The sequence below is a fragment of the Bactrocera neohumeralis genome, chromosome 3, assembly GCF_024586455.1.
Source record: "Bactrocera neohumeralis isolate Rockhampton chromosome 3, APGP_CSIRO_Bneo_wtdbg2-racon-allhic-juicebox.fasta_v2, whole genome shotgun sequence".
Taxonomy (NCBI): domain Eukaryota; kingdom Metazoa; phylum Arthropoda; class Insecta; order Diptera; family Tephritidae; genus Bactrocera; species Bactrocera neohumeralis.
Window position 1 is genome coordinate 78,424,730 of NC_065920.1, and position 23,401 is coordinate 78,448,130.

The window sequence follows — 23,401 nt, forward strand, 5'->3', positions numbered from 1 at the left end:
TGCTGTGCCGCTGTCTGACTGACAGCCTGTTTGTCTTCGACACATTCCGTTTTAATTTTTTCTCTTTATTCCATTATGCTTCGTAGTGTGTGCTGCTACCTTTGGGTTTTGCGGTTTTTCCTACATTTTCTCCATTTTTTCTACAATTACATGCTCGGGATTTTTTATGCACAAAATTTAGTACACAAATGTGTCTAATCCTGAAATCTGCTTGGCGGCAATGATCTGCTCTTTCTTTTGACTCATCTGCTGTCTCGTCAAATCAGCTTCGGTTATGGTCGAATGATTTTGCTCAATAATTACAACTTTTGAGTCGAAAAGTACTGTGTTTCTGGCTTGGGATATCACGCGCTGCAGCTATGTGTTTAAAAAGATGCTCTGCTACCAAAATACAGTTACGTTTTTTATATTGCAACATTCCACTTTGGGCGTTCACTAATTGTTGCTTTATGACGTTTAAAAACGAAATTTTTTTCTTTTGAGTTTTCAAAATTCTTCTTTTAAGTCTTCATCAAATTGAACATGCCATTGTCAGTGCCCGAGTGCACTTCAAATTACTGCAGGTAATTGATATTTTTTACCACATAGAAAAAGTATTGTATGTCACCGCTTTGCTTTGTTGTCACCATTTACAAAATACCACGACTTCCTAATCTTTGTCCAGCTTCCACCACTTTATGAATCTCGAAGATCATATCATCCGTACACCTTTAAGAGTGGCAGTTAGCTAGCATAGAGTTATGAATGAAATTGTTATCAAATAGCGATCAATCAAAAACGATTCAATGATTTTCTTTAGTTTCTTAAAGTGTCTCAAGATCGTTTGTCGCACGCTCTCTAGCCAAGCGAAGAAGCGTACTGTTTACCACAATAATTCATATCGCTTTAACTTCTCCCCACCTATTACTCTCGCTTGAAGTGTTTTGCGTTCGTAATTGTTATTTGCACTGTCATCTGCGATCATTAATCATACCAGCCTCGCTCGATCTGTTATAATTATGTCACCGTGGTTTGTATTCTCTGCCAACTTCTTTCATTATTGCTTCGTTTTTGCATTCACCTCTAAACACGGCCATTCGGATCGGCGAAATTAAAGGCACAAAACCGAAAAACCGCAAGATCCTGTTTTTCCAGTTGCAAGATCACATGCAAGATCAGCAGCTATAATTGGCAATGCAATGGGGCACTACATGACACGTTGGTTTTGCCACAGTTTTTATAATTAATGATTGTAATTTTCATAAATTGGTTGGCGAGACACATTTTACTTTATTTTTTACTCTTAAAATTTATTTTTACATATAGGAAAGTCGAAAAAGTCTTTTCGTATTTTATCAATAAATGTCGTTGCAGTCGTATATCTCCAATCACATTGTGTCATACCATATAGTGTTGGAAAGGTGAGATTTTAAGCTTTATTAAATTCGGAGAAGTTGAAAAAAGGTTACAGCTGTCCAACAATGAGTGAAAATAATGAAGAAATTCGCTATATTTTGAAATTTGTATAAAAAAGGGAAGAATGTCACGGATGCCACCAATGAAATTTGTGCAGTTTACGGAGACGATGCTGTATCAGTTCGTGTAGCATAACAAAGGGTTTTTGGTGGGATTGGAAAGGAATCATCCACTATGAGCTTTGATTTGATATATCAATATAAGGCCTCTTAAAACATCTGAAAATAATTTTGTCTAAAGCAAAACTCTAATAACTATTTTAACAAATATTTCAACTGCTTATTATAAATAATTTTGCATTCATAAGAAGTTCCCACTTTACTCTCCGAAAATCAACCAATACAATTCGTTATGCTATTTTTAATTCGGACAGCGCCGTTTAGCAAGCCATTGTCTCTCATTGTACTGTTCTATTCACACATACTTGTTAGGCATGGGAATGTAGATTTTGATACATATGCATTTAAGACTAGCAGAACCTACTTTGCGAGCTGTCGCTAACTTTCGATTTCGTTGGGACGAAATGAAGCGGTCTGCTTACCTTAAGCATTTTCCCGTCAAACGAAAGGACACAACCATGCACCGACCATAAATGGTAAGATGGCAGGCAAATTAATGACACTTTTCTTTTCAAAGAAAGCAACAACAACATCGAAGTACAAAATATGCCCCATTTTAGTTGAAAACATAAATTTCACTTTCTTAGGGCATGCAGCATATAAATTGCAATTTATTGAAAGCAAGGACTTTCCCTTCCCATACGAAGAGTTGTGTGTTGATTTTGCGAAACTCACATACTCACACACATTCGCATATGGTACTTTCTTTGAAATAAAGCGCATTGAAGAAATGAAGAGATGAAAAACAAACACTGCTGAGAGATTCTAATTTAAAATGTAATCCACGTGTGTGTGTGTGTGAGTATTCTAGTGAAGGCACATAAAAGCAACTCGAAGTCTAAATAGCCAATTGAAGTCATTTGATTGTGTGTATGCTCGTTACACTTATATATTTTGCAGAAATTTGGGTCAACTAAGGTAAAGTGATTTTCATGACAGAGCTGAGATAAAGTGCCGAAGGACGCTGACAAGGACATTGAACGTAAACCAAAGCAAAGTGATGTGAACGTAATTGAAATGTCTTTAGTATAGTAGAATCAGCACAAAGACCAACTGCCGCAGCCCTAGGCGTTGTAGGAGATGAAAGACTGAACTAAATAAAAAATAGTTAAAAACAAGTAAGGAAGGACGTAGTATGGGTGTTTTATCCGGGTACATTGATTAGTTCTTGATTTATATACTGAAACCTGGAAGAATAGATGGAATTTAAAGTTATGATATATGGGAAGTAGGCGTGGTTTTTGTCCGATTTCTTCCATTTTCGCACAGAAACGAATACGAGAAAATGATATGCCGAATTTGGTTGAAATCCGTCGAACAAGTCCTGAGTTATGTGTTTTATCTAAAAGTAGGTGCTGCGTCCATTGTCCAATTTTGAGACCGACTTCTATGAAGCGCTCTTGTGCGATCCTGGATTTCAAATTCAATGTTTAGGGGGCGGAACCGCGCCAACTTTTTAAAGATTTCCAAGCCACAGATTCATCTAAATGTGATTATTCGTCTTTATTGGCGTAGACACTACTTACGCGGTTATAGCCGAGTTTACAATAGCGCGTCAGTCGTTTCTTCTTTTCGCAGTTCGACGCCAATTCAAGATACCAAGTGCAGCCAGGTCCTTCTCCACCTGATCTCTCCAACGGAGTGGAGGTCCCGTATTAGTTTTGCGGGGATACGAAATTCAGTCATAGCAGCATAAAGGCATCTCATTTTCGTGCTGTCAAAAGCACTGATTAGCAAATTTTATTTTCTTTGTGGGCAGGGCAGTAGTCTGACTTTGCTCATTTACGATCCTTATTTATTTTTTTTTACCAAGGAACACGTATACCAAATAGATATCACAATTTTGTACTCAAGTTACAGCTTATACAGACGGACGCACGGACAGACAGACATCCGGATTACAGCTCGTCTCTTCATTATGATCATTTATACATATACATATATATAAATCTATATCTAACTTAATTACTCTGAGGTGATACCAACAACCGTTATGTGAACAAAACTATTATAATCTATAGCAACATTTTGCAAAAATATAAAATAATTATTATTGATAAAGATGATGATGTATATGAGTGTATCTCTCCAAGCCCTAAGGCTCTACTGAAATATCAGTCGATACCGTTTCATAATGTATAAGAATCTGATTTCGAAGCTGAACAATTCATTGAAAGTATTTTCCGTGGCCGACTAGGCGTTTTTCGTCAGCTTTCTGAATAGTCGCGACGGTTCTGAGTCTCACCGGAAACGGAATGTTGTTGTTGGATCAACCATATTTGCTACAGTCGATCTATCTTTGCTCTAAAAAATTCCATTTTGTCTTTAATGAACTATACCGAAAGCAATTTCTCTAGGAAAACAACAGGAACACATCGACGAATTCTACAAATAAGTAATTCCCATTTAATTTTCTAAACCACAAAAAGTGTAGAGGATTAGTTTTGCTTTCAGTAGATCTTATCGCTAAGCGCAATCTGTTCAAATTCAGAGGGAAATATTGAAGAAAAATTGCAAACATCCGCTTCCATGCACACAATTATCTAAGCTGGATTAGTTGAATCCTTGATTGGCTCCACAGAATACAAGTAAATAAATGTTTTCCAATTTGTAAAATGTCGCAAATTGAAAAGCAGACTAATCCTTTACTTGCTTGCGAAATTAAAAAAGCAGAAAAGGATTTTGTAGGAAAAGAACAGCAACAACGGTCTAACATATTTGTGAATTAGACAAAATGTCCTTTCGCAAAAAGGATTGCAGCCGTAGGCAAATCTCATGCAATCAAAACAAATTCGCAGCGCGTTTGACAACAGTTTACTAAACGCACACAATCAAAAACCAAAGAAGAAGAATCATTCTCTGCCTAGCAGAGTACAGCGTCTTGGCTGTAAGATAAAAAGGATATCCCGCTGTTATAGGCAGGCAGGCAGTAAAGTAACCAATATGCGCTGCGTGCTAAAGATTTTCCTTGTGACAATTTGAGCGAATTAAAAAACACGTAAAATGCGTCTGCGCATTGGCTTTTGCCAGCAGAGACATACCCTAAATATATTTTATTTACTTTTCTTGCCAACGCTTAAAAGGATTTAGGCACTGCGCAGCAAGAAGGCATCGCTAAGGCGAAACAATAACAGCAAACGGTAAAAAACCGTACACAAAACTTAAATGCGCACAATTCCCAAACGAATAAAAAAGGCGAAGAGAAAACGCACTTAATGTGTTTAACTTCCTTAAGTGCCGCTGCAAGGATATACGAACGCCTCAGGCGCAAATATGGAGCAATCTGACTGGAGGCGCACCGCATTGTACCTCCGCACATCTACGCCCCTGCTCAGCGCTCACAAGACATGCGGGCATGCATGTAATTCAACCCTTCGACCGCATTGTGCCGATATCCTTCCGGTTTTTGCGGTACCAAATGCCATCAACACTTGTGTACCGATCCATATTCGTGCATCCAGCTGTGGTAGTGCGTTCCCGTGTGTTCTCGTGTGTGTTGCATGCTTGTATTTGCGTCCAAGTGTCAATAGTGCAACAGCTTCGACACCGGCAGCGACGGTGTCAGCGGCTCTTAAGTGCTAATCGTCATTTGCTGCACAGTTGGCGGTCGATTTTTCTGCCAAAGTGAAAGGATTAAATATCCTCTCCGTTTACTTGCAGTTTTGTGCGAGTTTTTTCTTTCCTTACTATCCGTTTGCAAATTTACTCGCAGGCTGCTTCCTGTTGATTCTCGCTTGGCATATGCATAAGGCGTTCGCATTATAATATGCATTACCTGGCCTCAGCAGTAGCTGATTTTCCATACATACATGCATATGTATTTGTCCGGCTTTCTATATTTTTAAAGCCCAATATTATATGTTTCTCCTTGATCATATTGCTTCCTACGCTTTAATTCTTTATGCAAATTCTCTTTTGTTAATAATTGGGCTACGTTTTTTGTTTAATCCAATGTGACAAGCTTGAGAAACAACAAACTGTTTTTCGGAAATTATTTACGAACTTTTTGATTTGAACATTTTTTTTTTAATGCCGTTATAATCAGAATTCCATATCTTCATAAGCGAGAGAGTAGATTTGCCTTATAAAAAATACTTACTGTCTTAAAATTATCTCCAAAAGCCAAAAAAAAGACTGTCATAAGTTCTTTTGCATGTTCTGGCTGATAATAAATTTTTAACAAAGTTCTTCTTCTTCTTAACTGGCGTAGACACCGCTTATAGCCGAGTTAACTACAGCGCGCCAGCCGTTTCTTCTTTTCGCTACGTGGAGCGAATTGGAAATGCCAAATGAAGCCAGGACCTTCTCCACCTGGTCTTTCTAACGGAGTGGAGGTCTTCCACTTCCTCTGCTTCCCCCGGCGGGTTCAGCGTCGAATATTCTCAGAGCTGGAGTGTTTTCATCCATCATTTCATCATAGCCGCTGTCTTTTAATTCGCTGAACTATGTCAATGTCGTCTATATCTCATACAGCTCATCGTTCCATCGAATGCGATATTCGCCGAGGCCAACGCGCAAAGGACCATAAATCTTTCGGAGAACCTTTCTCTCGCAAGCTCGTAACTTCGACTCATCAGATGCTGTCATCGTCCATGCCTTTGCACCACATAGCAGGACGGGAATAATGAGTGACTTATAGAGTTTGGCTTTTGTTCGTCGAGAGAGGACTTTACTTCTCAATTGCCTACTGAGTCCGAAGTAGCACGTGCTGTCAAGAGTTATTCTGCGTTGGATTTCGGGGCTGACATTGTTGGTGGTGTTAATGCTGGTTCCAAGATAGACGAAATTATCTACGACTTCGAAACTATGACTGTCAACAGTGACGTGGTAGCCTAGTCGCGAGTGCGACCACTGTTTGTTTGATGACAGGAGATATTTCATCTTACCCTCGTTCACTGCCAGACCTATTTGCTTTGCTTCTTTCGCCTGGAGAAAGCACTCACAACACAAGATTGTCTTATTCCTATTTTATCCGTCTAACGTCAGCCTGACCCTCAGCCACTTATACAACTCGAGACATAGATTACTGCCACCATCTATTGGAAAAGTCGTGGATTGCTTTTTAGGAGACCTAATATTGTGTATGATGGGGAAGATGACAGTGATGAGGTAATCAAATGAAGTTGGTTTTAAGACTCGAAAAGAAAAACAGAGCCACCATAATCTACGCATTCTTGCGCACTTTTTCTGCTTTCTCAAATCAATAATTGCCAGCTGTCGCACGTGTTGCTAATCTTCTCTCTACCGACAACAGACTTTATGACTTCATTAGTAGCTCAGCAGATGAACCAATACAATTTCTATAGCATAACTATTATTGGGCACAGAGTTGCTTCGATATTTTTAAACACATTGTATTGTATTAAGTAAACTGCAACTGCAATAACATGTGTCAACGGCAACAATGGCAACGATGTCCTGCAGCGAACATAATGCGTACAACAATACGCCACAGGAGCGACCAACTCGGACAACTGGACAAACACGAGGGCAATGCCAAACTCATAAGCACACAAACCAGCATACGGCGCCGAACAATGACACGCAAATTTCCGAGGCGAGCAACATGACAAGTTACACAAGCAGCGACTGCCGTTGCCAGCGCGCGGCATGTTGCACAAATGCAGAATGCCGACACTGGACTTCAGCCGAATGTGGAAAGTTGGCAAGAAAGGCGCATTCGAGGAAAGGGTTAGCGCAGCATGTGCACAGAAGTCAAACGTGCGAATGCAGTTAATTTTCGGTGGCATGTGCCACAACGCCAGCAGCAACAGTACAGCCACCGCAAAAAGTTGACACTTCACTCGTAATGGCGCAACAGTCAGCAACCAACGAAATGACCATAACTACTCTCATATTATATGCAGCCGGTGGGCAGCCAGCGAGCCAACGTGCCATCGAGCGTGCCGGCTGTCATAATTGAAAAACGATGCGTGTCCTGCGCACGAAAGCGCTGGCTGCCGGTGGCAACGGTGCACTACCACGCCGTGTGCGTTATGTTGCAACCAGCGCGTATACATACATATGCAGCACGCAAGCACTGGTCTTTTTGGCAATTTTACGTAATTTCTAAACTAAGTGAGTGTAGTTTGCATTTATTATGGCTGACATTAGTTGAATTGCTCTGCTCCTTGGTGCGAAGTGTTCAAAGTCATTAAAACTAAGTGCAGCTAATTTGCGGCAGTTGTTGTGTTCTGAATGACATTGCATATGCATGTGTAAATATCAAAATTGGTTGTCCAAAGGATGGCGTAAGTAAATTATCAAAGTTTTGCTCAAAAGTATTTTAGTAAAATTTCAATTACGTGCTTATATTTACTTTATATCCGAAAAATTAACCAAAATGTGTTGAGTCGAGATCCTCTGCTATCTACCTGGATGCGGGAGAACTCTATCTCAAAATAAATTTGTAATGTGTTATAAACGATCTAATTTCATTACAAGAGAATTAAAAAAAAATACTTTTTTGTTTGAAGTCTTTGTGGACGATGTTTTTCCTAGCCCTTGTAAAACTGCGACATACTGCCGGTTTTTTTCTCATAGGCACCTCTAATTCGCCGGCACTAAAAGGGTTAAAAGAGGTGAATGCACTATCATGAGGCAAATTTTCGATGACTTCTCAGCTTTCACTGAAAGATTTGTGCCACCCAAATTCTTCTGTTCGTAATAAATTAGACTGTCGAAACAAATTTTGCGATTCCGTCTGAAGTAAGCAGTCGCTCGGAAAGGACCAGCTTTGGCCAATAGGAGAGGACCTTTGTTCTATCAGGACGACGCCTGGCCCCCACACATCGATAGTGATCTCCGTGAGTTTGGTTAGGCTTTTTTTTATACATCCACCTTATAGTCCAATGTGGAAACAAATGCTTACTACATGTTCCTTGAATGAGTTTACTGTTGTAAAATTCGCCTCCAAAAAAGCTTGCGATAATCGACTATCCTAGTTTTTTGTCTCTATGAGACTCGTGTTAAGAAATTACTTGGAAATAACATTCCAAGAAGTTATCGAATAAAATATTGTAATTATCCCAAATCCAATTAAACCTCCAAATTAATGGAAAAGGCTATAAGTACCATCTATATCCACAAATTTCGTAGCCCTGGAAACGACATCAATTTGCGGTTGTCCATCTCTGTCTTAAGCAGCTTATTCAACCAAAGTACCTACAGTTGCCATTTTATATAGCATTTTCTTAAATTTTCCATCCACTCTCTGGAAAAACGCAAGTTCACGATATACCGCTTCTTTTTATCTTTAAGTGGCGGTTTCAACTTATTCTTTTAGTTTTCTCTACAAGTTCTTCGGAACAATCAGAATTTATTAGTTGTCTCGATTCGAGTTAAAATATCGATTATTTAGCGTACAATATATTAGTCTGTTCATGATTCTGAAAGATGTCCATAATCAACCACAAATAGCAGATGTTCGTATATTTAATGTTTTCTTTATTTTCACCAAAAATTGGGTTTACTGCTGCGATAACTTTGCATATTTTCTATTATGAATAAATATTGGTTTGTGTTATTTACTTTACCCACTTGCCCTAATCCACATTGGAAAATGGGGTGCAACTCGAGATGGTCATCCACTTTAATGAAAACATCAAAACTGAAAACTAAATAAACACGAGAGCAAATGGAAAACAAACCAGTAGAAGCTGCTTTCAAACAAAGTGAGAGCTTTGGATGCGTCGCAGCTTCATTAATTTGGAACGTGTCGAGCATCGGTAATTTTCCAACTGCCGAAATGCCGAATCTCTCAGCACTGTCAAGAGGGTAGCGACTATGCGCGGTTAATGGTGAGTTGACAGCACAGCGTCCAAGCACCGGACCGAATGCAAAGTAAACAAGTTGTCGACGGACCACTGCTGTCGCGCAATCGTTGCAGGCAAAAAATCGGGGTTTAACACGGCTGGACGGCAAAGAGCTTCCGTTCCGCTAATGAGGCTGCGTTCGCTACCCAATCATGTGCCAAGCGCTGCATCCTGCAGTCAGGCAACTGTCCAGCTGAAGAATTTATAAAAACAACACTGCCTCATAAAAAACCTCGAATAAATAACGCAGCAAACTGCAATGAAAGTAAAGTCAACAAAGCGGCCTTTATTTTGTTTTGCTGCAGTTGATGGTGGAAGTGGTGGTGGTGGTGGTATGGTTAATGTAGGATTTTGCCGTTGACGACTAGTTGACGGAGTGAGTTGAGTGACTGACTGTCAGTGGTCGTTTGCTTGCGCGTCGCCGACCTTTGACACCGGCGTTTTGGGGGTTGCTGCGCGCGGGACATCTAAAGTGGTCCGCGAGCCAGTTGACAGACAGGACATGTGCGCTAAATGAGATTGCTGGATATTCGCTGCATCGCTGCACATTTGCGCTCATTAATTACCAAACTGGTTGTTGTTGGCGGTGATGAAGGTTATTCACTGAATGCGGTCCTTTGTTTAAATTGAAATGAAAAAAATAAAACAAAAAATCAATTAAACAGGAAATTAAATAATTGAAGCGAAAACACATGTGTTTAGCAAGGATTTTCAAATGTGAACAGACGAAAGGGTTGTGATTTGATGCTACTTTGTTTTACTTATTTACTTGTTTATTATTTTAAACACTGTTTGCTCTTAAAGGGTTCTCTTATTCATGCATTGAGTGTCAACAGACTCAGAATTCTTCTTTATTTTTGTTTTAACATCACTTAATCCAGTTGGTGTGTTTTTAGGTGTCGCCCGTTCAAAAGCCTGTTTTGGATGCATTTAATTCGAATTATTAATTTTTTAAGCATTTTGATAACGGAAAACAATTTTGCATATTTTTTTCTCTTCTTTTTTTGGTTTTCTTTATAGAGAATTTATTTAGTAAATAACTCAGAGTTAGCTTATTAAAGAGTTATTTCAACTTCAGAGTCAAGTCAGAAAAATACATTTATTTTTTGGACATGTTTTTCTTTTAAGAAGCATTTCATTTAATAAATTAATGAAAATAGCATCCATTATAATATATATACATAACATACAGCATTTAATGTGGATACTTTAATAATCAACGATTAATTTTAAAGATTTGTAGTTTCCTTTGAAAAGTTGTCGGTGAGCAAGATTTTTCTGCTTAAAATTATCTCAAATTTAAAAAAATTAAAAAAATTCTTCTAAGTATAGTTGAATCCAAGTAATCATCGAAGGACTAAAAAATTCTTAGTTTTGAAAAAATTCCGTTTTCCCAAAATAAGTCTTTTCTAAAAAACACTTCAGAGTCATGTAAAAAATATAAATTAATGTATAGTCATGTACCTTCGATTTGATCATTGCCTGACTAATACGTACTATATATCTGTGTGTGAAATTGTCGGTCTGCTCTTTCGGAGAAAAAATCCTCTTCGCTTCTGAAAACATAGTGTCGAGAAAAAGACCAAAGTTTTAGGAGCTAATTATACTATGTTAAATCATTCTTACAAATATGCGCATTTCCCCGAAAATATTTACAGATCCACCTCAAAATTTTTGAAAGTTTTCTAAAATATATGGACATATGTACGTGCAAAACAAAAGATCGCTTTTTAAAACGCACAAGAGGATAACCCTTTTGTAAACATAACATAGCGGAAATCAACTAATTTTTTAATATTTTGCTGGTTTATTTATTTATTATTACGCAGTATATTTTTGTGCCCTTGGAAATGTTGGCAAATTTCGGTAGTTTCAAGTGTCTAGATTATGAATTTGTTCATTAAAAGTTTGGGTATGCTCTTGCTTTTATGATATTTGATTTGCGGTCATAATCAGGGTTTTGATAACCCTGTTTGAAAATACAAACATCACAAGATATCCACTCCCGGCTTTTTACCGAAAATACCACTTTGAGCAAAAAAATAAGACTTTGTTCATAAATTTTAAATTCCTAATTTATTCATTCTAATGTCGTTCCCCTCAAAGTAATCCCCCTTGACTACAATACATTTGTGTCAACGTTTGCTCCAATCCTCAAAACAGTTGTTAAAGTCAATTTCCGTAAAGCGTTGCATGTGCTTAGCGATTTAATGTCTTCAATTGACTCAAAACGGTTTCTCGGGGATTGAATTTGCTGATCGGCACGATATTGATTTTAAATTTGGCAAAAAACTCACGAAGAATCAATGCAGCATACGACGGAACATCATCGTGGTGCAAAAACCAAAAGTTGTTGGTCCATAATGTCGGCTTCTTTTTACGAATAGCTTTACGAAAATGACGCATAACACTCAAATAGTATTTCTTATTGACAGTTTGACCGGTCGGAACGAAATCAAAGTTCACCACACCTCGATAATTGAAGAAAACTGTCAACATAACTTTGATTTTTTCTGCTTCGGCTCACCTTTGTCACGATATTCGGCTGATTGATTGTCTGTTTCCAGGTCGTAAGCATAGATCCAAGCCGCATCGTCAGTAATGATACGTTTCATGACATCCTAGTAGTCGGAAAGCATTGTTTCATAGACGTTAACGAGCCGCTATTTTGAAAAAATTTAGTGATTTTAGAACCAAACATGTTTTCACAATTCTTTCAAGTCACAAGCACAGTTGTTTTCTCGTGATCAAATCAAAAATAATGAAACAAGTTGTCAAAGCATTGAATGTGAAATGATATTGTTTTGATTACGTTTTTTGAAAATTACTTAAATTCTGAAAAGTCAAAATTTTTGTAATCTAGCGTTGATTGTCGAAATCTTCCTACTTAGCCATAAAGCACAAAATTATGAAAAAATTGTTCAAAACATGCTGACAAACTTTAATACTCTAGCAGTAACTATGTGTATCAAGTTGGACTATATCCGCAAACAACTGGATACATGCTCCGATAATTTGGGTATTTATAATGAGAAACAACCAGAGAGAGCAGTTACACTGGAATCTAAAAGTGATGGGAAGAAGGTTATCAAGGATGTTAAGATGTCATACGAGTATAGTGGCAGATTGTTGCTGGTCCTTAAAAGAGATTGTCGTTTGGAAAATATAAAGATAAACTCATAAAAGACGTTTAATTTAGATATAACATATGTTTTCAATATTCTTTACTCTTTCTACTTCGGTATATCCTTATTTTTCAAAACAAAACTATCAATATAAATATATTTACTATTTTGTTACATGTTTTTCGATCTTTTTTAATGTAAAATGAAAATAAAGGTTTAAAAATAAACGTGAGCAAATCTTACAAACTCTTTGATAGTGTCAAGAAACACAAATATATCCAAAGTCGATCTTATATCAAGGGCAACAGAACTACTCTAGATCAATGGAATTTATTCAAAATATATATGTATAGAATATTATATATGATTAGAAATACGAAAAGACGTTTTCGACTACCCAATATTTCAAGAAAGCAAAATTTATATACGTGTAATATAAAATTTCAACGCTGTCTGTCACAGTTTATAATTATTTTCGAGGAATTTCTTCCTGAGAATTTTTACAATTTGCGTATAAAAAATATTCTTCCAAAAAATTAAAGCTTTCACCGTGACAATGTTCGTAGGGAAACATTGCCGTGACCAGGATTCGAACCTGGGTTACTACGGCCACAACGTAGGGTCCTAACCACTAGACGATCACGGCTATTGAAAGCGTGCCAATTTTGTAAACTGAAACACACAAGTACTTAACTGTTTTATTTACTCATATAGTAAAAATAATACCCGAAATATTACTTTCACTCCGAATGAGTTACAGAAAAATAATAAACGATCATAAATTCAAAGCAAACAGGGCGATACGTAAAGCACAAGAAATCAGTGCGAGCAATAATAATAAACTGTAACAAAGAGCGAGATACAAAATGGAATACATAGATATCTAACAAATGAAATAACTAACAAAGAGATATGTACATATGTATGTACTGTATATGGGTTTAATTGTGTAAGATGTTGAAAATTTGTATTAAGAGACCGTGCATTGAAATAATTGCTCGACCAATGGTTGTAGTCTGATTTTGATCGTACATGAGTTTATGCCACCTAAAATGCAATACAATGTATTGTAAAAAAAATCGAAATTCAGTTTTTTATTGCTTATGATTCACTACATCATATTACATATGCATATGTAGTATAAAATTTTCAGCTTAATCGTTTAGATATAACCAACAAATAACCAGTATATAACCATTTTATAACCATAATATAAGCATTTTATAGCCAAAACTCAAATTTTGTTTCAGTATGAGTGGTTTCTTCATATCTTTTTTCCTTCGTCTGTCAACTTATAAAAATTGATGTTACGTTATTTTGCAGTTTAGGTGCCGATATGTACATATGTACATACATACTTACAGCATTCAAACACATGGGTGCATAGCATAAACCTGTATAAAAAATTGAAGCGGTGGCAAAAGTATGTACTACAGTCGATATTCATACGTATGGTCATATAAGCATAGTTGTTCCACTATTTTTTTAGAAAATGTTTTTTTAATGTAGCTTAGTTTTTTAAAAACCTCAATGTTTGATTTTTTGTTATTAAAAAATTAATGCTTTCTTCCGTGACAATGTTTGAGTGAAACATTGCCGTGACCAGGATTCGAACCTGGGTTACTACGGCCACAACGTAGGGTCCTAACCACTAGACGATCACGGCTATTGAAAGCTTGCGCCTCTTTTTGATAAAACTCGATCTAATAACAAGCTTTATATCGCTTAAAATGTATTAACAATAATTATTAGTAATTAATTTTATTTTTTTAATTTTTTTTTTTTTTTGTATTAAGATTAAAAATAAAATTTTATAACAATTTATTAATAAAATAATTAATTTAATAATAATTAATTAAAAAAATAAAATTAATTACTAATTATATATATTTATTTTTAATAATTATTTTTTTCCTAAAATATTTTTTATATAAATATGAAATATAATTGTCTGAGAAGCACTCTTTTGCATACAAAATCACTTCAAAATATGCCATTCAATCCAAAATTCGAACCAGTTTCTATTATACTACGAACAATGTGCGCACTTTCACTCTAACCTCAAACAGCCTCATAAATATCACTATTTTATTTGACATTTATGGTACGTAGTTGTCATGCGCGCATTAGACGCAGCACCATAAACCTTGCAGAGCATAAACAGAGAAACATAAACGGCGCAAACGCGAAGGGGAGGTGGGCGCAAGCCCCTGCAACTGTTGCCTAGAACCACTGATCCTTTCATAATACTCATACTCATCATTTCATACTCAAGGTAGCGCGTCTAATCTGTTTTTATCCGCTTTTTTTGCTGCTGCCCTTTTGCATTCAAATATAAATTAGAAAGGATTTTGTAAGCGCGTTTTCAACGGTCGTTCTCTGGCTGGACATTTCAATATGCGCGCGCGCTCAGCGGTGTGTGTGGGGGGATGAAAGTTGTTTGGCGGTGTTATGACTTTCAGTTTTAATGAGATTCGCTCAAGCGTGCATTATGCTTGAAAAGGTAACTATGTAAGCCTCTGTGTGTGTTTGTGCGAGTGTGCGAAGCGTGTTATCCTTGTTGGGCATTGTGAAAGCACGCTCTGGATTTTTTTCTGCTCTTGTACGCTAGAAATATTTCATAATTGCGCGCTTGTAATCCGAAAGGTTATATGTAAACCCTTTCATGCCATTCGATACCAATACATGCAGACATAGACATACATAATTCGAAAAAATCAAATTTTTAATTTTGCTTATTAATAACCAAAAAAAATTTGGTTGCTGAGTTTTGTTCAGTGAACGTTCCACCAATTCAAAACGTTCCGCATTGTTACAAAACCTGTCCGTCACATGTATTTTTTTCAACTCGCGCTCTCGATTTATCATTTTAATAGTTTCGCGCATAAACTTAGCTGCAACGCGCACAAAAAGTCAAGGTGCAAATCGCGCTGCACCCGAGTGTCCTGCACGTGGCTCGGCAGCACACGCCAAGCTACAAGTCTCGTAACTGCAAGCTGAACGCGGCGTTGCATACAACTGGTGCAGGATAATTGCTTTGCATGTCCTGCATAATTGAAATGTTGCCAGTCGCGTGCAATTTCCACAACTGTCCAATTTCCACGTCATTTTTCACTTCGTCTCCGCTTTTTATTCATTGCCTTCATAACGAATTTCGCATTTTAAACGAATGCACGCGCCAGCCGGCCACCAACCATCACTTACGTACGTATACATACATATATGTACGTTCGTCGCTCGGTTGACGAACTGGTCAGTGCGGCGCATGCGCAGCCACTTAACGCTTTATTAACACGCCTTGCGTCGCATGCAAGTACAAGTAAGACAAGTAGCAGCCCACCATCGCCACCACCACCAAGTCCACTGCTCGGCCAGCATGCCGGGAAGAGTAGTTCCATGCAAAAACCGATGTAATGATTTTATTGCTGTCAAGCGTTTGTATGCATGTTCGTATGCGAGAAGGGTCGGTTTTATAGAGCCCCTCAAGTGGGACAGCTTTACTGCGTCGTTAATGCTACCAGTCGGCTTAAAAGTGCTGGTCACTCCGCTTAAGTGGTTGCGCTTTTAAGTGCTGCAACGGTCAAAAGTGCAACATTTCCTTCGCCGTTGCAAAGGTAGGGTAGTGCGGAATCATATTCAAGTACAGTTGTTCAAAGGCAAACTCTAATTCGACTGAAAATGAGTCGTATTCTAAAATCTCGCTGGCTCAGTTAATTTTCATATTCTGCTCATTTTAGTGACAATTCTTAATGTATACATAATTAGAAACAGTCCTCCCTAGAAAAAGTCCTCCTTAAATATCAATACGGATTTAGACGCGGAAGGTCAACAGTAGACAAAATATTTGTCTTCAAACAATCCATGGAGAAATTTTGTGAGCCCAATATTACATATGAAATCTTTTGATTTTAAGCAAGCATTCGATAGTATTAATAGGATGTCTATCACCACTACATTTCGGAAATGAAAAATAACAGAAAACCTAAAAAGGTGTAATAATGCCTTTACTCTAAACCGTATGCACGACAGTAAGTCTGATTCCTTCAGAATTAAGTCTGGAGTTAAACAAGGAGATGCGCTATCTTGCCCTGCTGTGCCTTTAATGAAATACGTAAGTGACGAAAATGGAACTGAACACATATTAAATAGAACGCAAATATTCAAGGAACGCGGATGACGTCGCTATTGGCAGGAAAAATATTCACCTTGTGCAGGAGTCCAAAGTTCACAAGGAGCTGCAGCGACAAAATATGTTGATGGTAACTAGAAACAAGCCCTATGAAGGTTTTGATCGAAAGCTTTTTGGCTTACGAGATATCGATCCATAAACCCGGTGCTTCGCTGACTATTCACGTTCATTTCGTTTATCTTTAAACGTGTTTTTCAAAAATTTGTGTTATTTTTTTTAGTTTTGACACGATTCTATAAAAATATATTCGAAATCTAAAAATTGTTACTGATTCAAAAAATATCTCGCTATGTTTAGGCACGAGCTACATATTTTTGATTTTATTTTTTACGGTCTTTTTTAGTTTTGGAGATATAGTTTGTTTCTGTTGTAAAGTGGCGCTGAGCCGAAATCGTGCTGAATGCAAAGGGTTCAATGCGCTTTTATCGACACCATGTTTTCAAAGTCGGTTGTCAAGATTTTCAGCGAACTACTCAATCGATCCTAAGAAAGTTTACATAGGTCTTCTTCTTCTTTACTGGCGTAGAAACCGCTTACGCTGTCTGCCGCGGTCACAATTTAAAAACTTCTAGAAATTTTCACCAAAATTTGCATTTTTTATTTGCAAAAGCGTCTGATATTCACTTTTTCAGGTTTTTGCTTAGTCCAATACCTAGTTTATGGTCTTAATTAATTAATTACATTTAAATTCTTCAGTCAAAGACTACTAATTCTATTAGAAAAATTCACTCAAGATCGAATGAGATAATATTTTGTACTTTAGAAACTCATATAACTACGAAAGTACATGTGTTAACATTTTCTAGCACTAGCAGGTAATCAACACGCTTTTAGAATAACCAACGAACTCATTTGGTTCCTGCATATAGTATATTTATTATCAAATATAGGAAAGTAAATAAAAATTTGAAATCAACACATAAGTTCTGAATACAAGAAAATAAATGAGCAGTAAAAAAATTGATTTAAGGTTCTACCGAGATTTGAACTCGGATCGCTGGATTCAAAGTCCAGAGTGCTAACCATTACACCATAGAACCGATTGATATTCACTCGTCAAAAATAAGAGGTGAAATCACGCAGACCACTAGACCTTCAAATGTCATTGACACTGAATTGATAATTTGGTGTTAATTTATTTTCATGTAAGCTAAATCTGTAAGGGATATGTTAATGAAATCGCTGTCATATTTTGTTTTTTACGAAAATACGCGGCACAATCTCAAAAACGACTAATTAATGCCTACTATTACATAGGTTATGAGTGCTTTATTTAATAGAAACTAAAAGTTGTTTTTCGAATTTAGATTTTGAAAAGTTTTTTGCATTACATATCTTTTTACACTTCGTATATTTGACATAAGTTTGTTGTTATTGTCTATGCTTGATAAAACGATTATTTTTTATACGCTATCTTATCACATTATCGGCATTTCACGGGCGATTTCGCATTCTTTTTTGTACCCTTAGATTTGATTTATGGTTTATCTCAAAAAATAAGTATATTATGTGAAATAAAAATTGCGCTTGAATAAATGGTGGAAATCAAAAAATGGTTAGCTGAACAAATACATACATACATAGATATGTATGTATGTATATCCATAACGGGAACACGAAATTATTCCGGTACAGAAGCGCCTCAAAACCTTTAAAAAATATAAAATACTAACGCGCTACTTCCCTTACTTTTCCAATTGAGCATAGAACCAATAATATTTTCTGAGATAGCGTGCGATCCGCTCATTTCTCCTGCCGTTCAGCTGCACTTCGGCAGCTAAAACGTCAAGAAAAGGTGTGTGGCAGACCTGCAAAGCAACTCGTGGCCTGGCAACAAACAAATCGCTTAGTTGGCAGGATAATTATATACTTAGTCCAGGGATTGACAGGCAAACAAACCGCCGCAGCTACTTGCAAGACAGCCGACGATGCCACATGCCACACGACGCGGCAAGTGAATGCAGTTAATGCGACGTTGCTGCCATTACACGCTTTGTTCCACACGTGCCACCAGCGAGGCCACTCTCCACCGCGCGTTGCTGCTGCCGCATAGTAGTACTTGTGGCGCATACTTTTGGCCTGCACTGCGCCGACACCATAAAATGGTAAAAATTAACAGAAATTAACGCAAATGAAAGAAAGATACTCATATAGAAGTAAGTGTATATGTGCGTGCGTGTGGACAACTCAGTGGTAATTGTGGCGGCTTGCTGCCGTGCCACATTAAAGTTAATGAAATAATTTCAACTGAGTTGGCGTTTTGAAGGAAGAGAACACATTTCAAGCATGCATAGAATGAAATGTGGCATTGGCAATAATATATATAAATATATTTTTGTACCTTTTCGGCTAGTTTTTTCTTGCTAATGACTTTGCATCCCAGCGCTGCCGCGTTTTTATAGTTTAATTGCGGTTTGTCGCTCGATCTTTTGGAAAAATCGCTTTTGTCAGCCTTCTAACGCAGGACAATTGCCGAATTCAACATGTCCTTTTTGCCGAGCTTGTCTTATATTTTTTAGGATATTTAAAGCGCCTGCCAAACTGTTTAAAAAGTAAAACTGCGAGTGGAAATTTTATATTTTTTTTGCGTATTTCTCGGTTTTAAGTGATAAATGAACGCAATTATTCATTTATGTCGAATTAAACGCTTTCTCCCTCCTTAGGCTACGACGCGTATTTATAGCAAATTAATCTTCAATTTGTTGTAGGAAAGATGTTTCTTAAAGCAGCTAACAAGTAAGATCCTTTCATTTTATTAATTACATTTCTGTCTTCTTTCTTTCAGGTAAGTTCACGGAGCCTTTGGCATTTCGCATTGATTAATGGTTGTCAAATGTGTTAATCGGCGTATGTGGTATGTACATAATCGTGTATGTGTGTGTGTGTGTGTGTGTGTGTGAAATTACAAAAGTGTAACAATTTTTTATGCGCTATTTGAACTTGGCGTACTGCAGGCATCACGTACTGTCCAAAAAACCGCTGGTTAACTCACCACAAGGCGTCCAAATATGAAACATATAGTTATTTCGATCAGAATTTTATCATTTTTACTTACATAGTAGTAGACACGATTATAGTTTCATCATTTGTATGCTTTAAGGTATTGAATTGAAAATTTTTGGAAAAAATTACTTCACTCTGTCAGAGGTTTCAGCAAGTGGCTGACTCAACATTAGTGATCATTTCTATAAATATATCGCCACCTAAAATGCAAAATAACGTAACATACCTTCTCTAGTACTGAAACAAAATTGTGTTTTGGTTATAAAATGTTTATATATTGGTTATATCTGACAGCGGAAGCCGAAACTTTTATGCCAAATATGTATATGTAATATGAATTTAGTTTTTTTTAAGATATGTTTGTTTTTCATTTTAGGTGACGACTTGTATTTATATGTGGTTTCATCCTGGCACATTTTAATTTTATTGTTCATTAAGAATGTAAAGACCAAAAAGTCTCAAAGTTAATAACTTTGAATGATTTTTTGGACTGATTTCACAGTTTTTCACTTCGATAAGCAATGAAATGTTTGAAATAATAAATTTTTTCTAAAAAACTGCTCTCAAATATTTAACTAGATTTTAGGCATGATTTATATTTGCGATTTTTTTTACATTTTGTTTTTTTTTAACTCAAATTCGGCTCGCAACTTTTTTTTTATATTTTTTTTATGTTATTGATACTTTTGATCATATTTCCTTGGATTTCCTTACATTTCCTTCCATTTCCTTGACGAAAATTAAAACATGACCGCATAAATTTCATCGCGAATTGCCAAGTATTGACAAGCATTGCGAATGCAACACATTTTCATTTGCAGGACTTATGTGCTAGGTAGCCAAGCGCATGTGTTTATTATAGCCTCAGAGAATTTGCGATTATTTTTGCTCTTTTGTTGTAAGAAATACATGTAATAAAGTTGCCAAAATTACATGTGCCAAAGTGTCACAATCAATTTTTAAGGCACAGTAGGAGAAATGGTGTGCAGACTGAGCAAAAAGGTGACTTGGAAATGAGAAAAGAAGCGGTGAGTTGGAAGTGTGACGGAACAGGGTAGTTTTTGCTCGAATACTTGTTATACTGTCTTCGAAGTACATTATTTTTTCTTGTCTTTTTATACAAATTTGTTACATTTGTTACAAAAAAGTATTTAAATTTTTATTTAATTTGGGATAAATTAGTTTGGATTAATTTGAATGGACGTAAGAGTTTAGGAGACTTTATTTTTATAAAATACTATTTAAATTGCATTTTATTTGATTTTTTCATTTATTTTAATTTATTTATTTATTGATTAAGATTAACGTTGATCATTCGAATTTTATATTTTACTTTTTTACTATTTTTTTCTTCATTAGTTTTACAATTTTTTTAATGTACTTACTCTTTTATAATTTTCTTTTCTGTTTTTGTTTTCTTTTTTCGCATCTTTTCAATTTGAAACTACAAAATAAATAAAATCAGTAGATTCTCAGAGGGATATCTGTTCCAGCAGCAACTTTTCTTTTTCTACTTCTTTTGTGCGAAATTTCAATCAAAATTCGCTTAACCACAAATAAATATGGGGAAATATATATTTGCCTTTTGGTATGTTAGGTAAGACATATGCAAATATCAAAAATTGCCTTCAGCAATCAGAGAGTAGGGGTTGCCTGGGATGTAAAAATCTTTTCATACAAAAATCCTTAAGGCTAAGACAAATAAAACGAAATTGAAATTATTACATTTGAATACAATATTTGCTGCAATAATGCTGGCCTACAATCTAAAACACAATTTCATGTTTTATAAACAATTATGGATAAACTCATTCAGGCAAACAACAAACAGACACACATACATACATATGTATATATAAAAATCCTTAAGAAAATAGAATCCTTAAAAGTAGTCCACAAGCACAGCTGCCATACAATTCGCATTTAATTGAAATTATTTTCCTCAAAGCCACGCCATTTTCTCAGCAGCATGAATCTCCGAAACTCTCGCTCGCCGAAGATTGCATTATATTTAATTACACGCAAATCGGCGCACAAAGCCCTCCATTTGCGCACAGCTCGTGAATGCATAATTCATATTTACTAACAAAAGCCGAGCGCCGAATTTATATGCGTTTCGTAGATCGGAACTGAAAGGTTGAGAAATTTTGTGCGAAAACTCGCTGCGAAATTTCAAATTCCGTGCAATTTGCGCCAATCAAGCGTGAAAGGATTATGAGTGTGGCGCGAAATTGCCGAACATGGCCGAGGTTTGTGTTGTGTCTTGAAATGCATTTCTTGCAGCATGACATAATCATTAGTGGCGCTGTGCACATAAACAAAAGGCAGTTAAACCCTTTCACGCTCTCGAAATTATGCGACACATATTTTCTCAATCTTTAAGTTGGGTGAAAGTATAGCAGAAGCGCTTAGGGGCTTGTTGCTCGGGAAAATTCGCTAAATTGTCTTGTCATACACAAATAAATTGCTGCCATAATTTCTGTGCGAATTCGATGCGTTTTTTTTTTTATAGAAACCCCTTTTAAAGTGTTGCTGTAATAGTAAATGAAAACTAAGAAAATGCAAGAAAGGATAATCAGTGTTTACTTTCACTATACTTGGGCATGCTTCTGGGGAGAAATGAGATTCTATTTAAAGGGTTACATGAGTTTCCTCGGGTTAAAAATAGCATTTTTTCAACAACTTTTTTCTTGAATAAAAAATTAAGTATTTTATTAGAGTTTTTTATTGTTACATACATACTCTATTAATAAAAAAATTCTGAAATTTTTGGAAAGAAATATTTTAAACTCGCCCATTGCGACGCCGTTCCGGTGACCCCTCGGAAAAAAGATCAAATAGTTGAAATCGAAAAAAAATCCTTCCTTGTATCACAAAGATCTGTGTAAAATTTCATGAAGAATATCTCGTGAAATCTTGCCTACCAACTTCAAAAACGCGTTTAAAGACGGCACACTTAACTTAGCTAGCTTAGCACACAAGTTCTCAAGGCGGTATCTCCGAATCCATTACTCAGATCAACTCGAAAATTTAGCACAATATTCTAGAGATATTGCAAAATTTAATGAGACCATGAAATAATCGATTTTTTGAAACCCGTAAACTATTGTAACCCTTTAAAAGACCGAAACAGAGTTTCCTTATTTTGTTCCATAAAATCATAAAATAAATAATATTTCATTTCGAAAAAAGGTTTCTCATCAAATGGGACAGTTTTTCATACAAGGGTGTTGCAAACATTGTCGCGAACTTAATATACCCTGTTCAGGTTATCTAAGCCTATACAAAAAAGTTTACTTAAACAAGTTGGACTAACATTCGTGTAGTATTTCCTAATCCTCTTGCCAAAGACAGCTAAACGTAGCCATAATAAATAAGATAATAAGCAACGATATATGTTTATATAACACAGCATTTTTTTGCCTTTCCACCATTTTATACATATTACATATACATATTTACTTATGAATTCACACGAATTTCACCATCACGCCAATGGAGGAAACCAAAGCGAGGCTTTCCTTGCGTCTGTACAATTTGTCATATGTCCTGCGGCATGCCGCATGTGTGAATGGCGGAGCGCGCGCTGATGAGTCGAATCAATTCGGTGCGAGTTAGTAAGCCAAGTTAACTGCCTAAACTTGCAACCGCACAGCAATTCGACAATCAGGCAAATTGCCAAATTGCCATTCCTTG

General features: G+C 36.4%; 2 protein-coding genes and 3 non-coding genes across 5 annotated transcripts in view; 2 read left to right on the plus strand and 3 right to left on the minus strand.

Annotated features, from left to right (window-relative positions):
• LOC126753192 (40S ribosomal protein S8) overlaps positions 1-23,401 on the plus strand; it is a 390,246-nt gene that overhangs the window by 255,234 nt on the left and 111,611 nt on the right. The window lies entirely within an intron of this gene.
• Positions 1-23,401, plus strand: part of LOC126753180 (centaurin-gamma-1A) — a 297,283-nt gene that overhangs the window by 176,572 nt on the left and 97,310 nt on the right. The window lies entirely within an intron of this gene.
• Trnah-gug (transfer RNA histidin (anticodon GUG)) lies at positions 13,088-13,159 on the minus strand. Its single transcript has one exon. It is a non-coding gene; the product is annotated as a tRNA-His (tRNA).
• Positions 14,108-14,179, minus strand: Trnah-gug (transfer RNA histidin (anticodon GUG)). The gene has a single exon. It is a non-coding gene; the product is annotated as a tRNA-His (tRNA).
• Trnaq-uug (transfer RNA glutamine (anticodon UUG)) lies at positions 17,671-17,742 on the minus strand. The gene has a single exon. It is a non-coding gene; the product is annotated as a tRNA-Gln (tRNA).